The following is a 1,162-nucleotide window of genomic DNA, read 5'->3' on the forward strand; positions in this document are numbered from 1 at the left end:
GCTGTCCTGGGGATGCAGTCAGGGAGAAGAGGCCTTTCTCTCACATTCCATAAGCCCCCTGATGTCCTGGAGAGACGTGCCAGGACACATTTTATCCAGACAGGGATTTGGATGGAGCTCTCAGACGTGCAGGTAGAACTCTGGAGGCAAACAAGTGGTGCTGGTTCTGTGGGGATGTTGAAAAACCCTGAAACCACTTATCAACATGAGAGGCACCCAGAGCCCCTTCCAATCAGCAGGAGAACCTCACACTGCAGTTACTTTCTGAAATTCCTGCTTTTTTTTGAGCACATTTTGCATCACCAAGTCCCCCCCCTCCACTCCCCTGTGAACCTCTGTCCAGGCTGCACTGAGAGGAGGATGCTCTGCACTTGTCTGGCCTTTGACAGCTGCACAAAAGCACCACCCCCAAAGACAAGGGGCTCATTTCCATCCCCTCCCACTTCTTAAAAATCATATTGCCTGCACAAACGAACCAGTGTTCCTGTGGCTGCAGGATGCAGCTCCCAGTCTCACACACACACACAGAGGTTACAGACAGGAAAAAAAAAAACCTTACAAAAAGAATCCTGTCCACACCAAAAACCCCAATGCTGAATGAGCCGTGCCGTGCCACAGTTTGAACTTTGTTTTATGACTAATCTGGAGCCAAAGGGAGCTCACCTGAGGCCCTGCTGCAGTTTAAATGGCCTCTCACAAGCACAGTCAGTTGTGCCCAGGAAACAGGAGCAGAGAGCTCCCTTGGCACAGGGAACAGGTGCCCATTGACACACGGAAGGACAGTGCAGTGAAACAAAACCGAGGGGCAATTGTTCAGAAAATAACCCTGCTTTGGGTGCCTGAGCATTCCCAGTGCAGCTCCAGCCACCCCAGTTTGGGGCTGCACCTCCTCCCCGTTGGGGTTTTTAATGTTTCCCTGCCGTTTCCTCCATCGCAGCCACGGGCACACTGAGCCACATCAGGCCTGTTTTGGCAAAAAAATCTCTTTGTAAAGGCAGCACCTGCTGCTGGGACCTTCAAATGGAAAGAGAAGCAGCATATCTGGAATCTCAGTCGCCAGAAATGACACGAAACAGAGCCCTGAGATGCCTTGAAACTCGTGCTCCTGCATTTTTTTAACACCATTCCACATTCTTGGGGCTTTCTCATTCATTTTACGGCT

This window comes from Manacus vitellinus, unplaced genomic scaffold (genome assembly GCF_001715985.3).
Source record: "Manacus vitellinus isolate BGI_N305 unplaced genomic scaffold, ASM171598v3 scaffold_129_pilon, whole genome shotgun sequence".
NCBI lineage: Eukaryota > Metazoa > Chordata > Aves > Passeriformes > Pipridae > Manacus > Manacus vitellinus.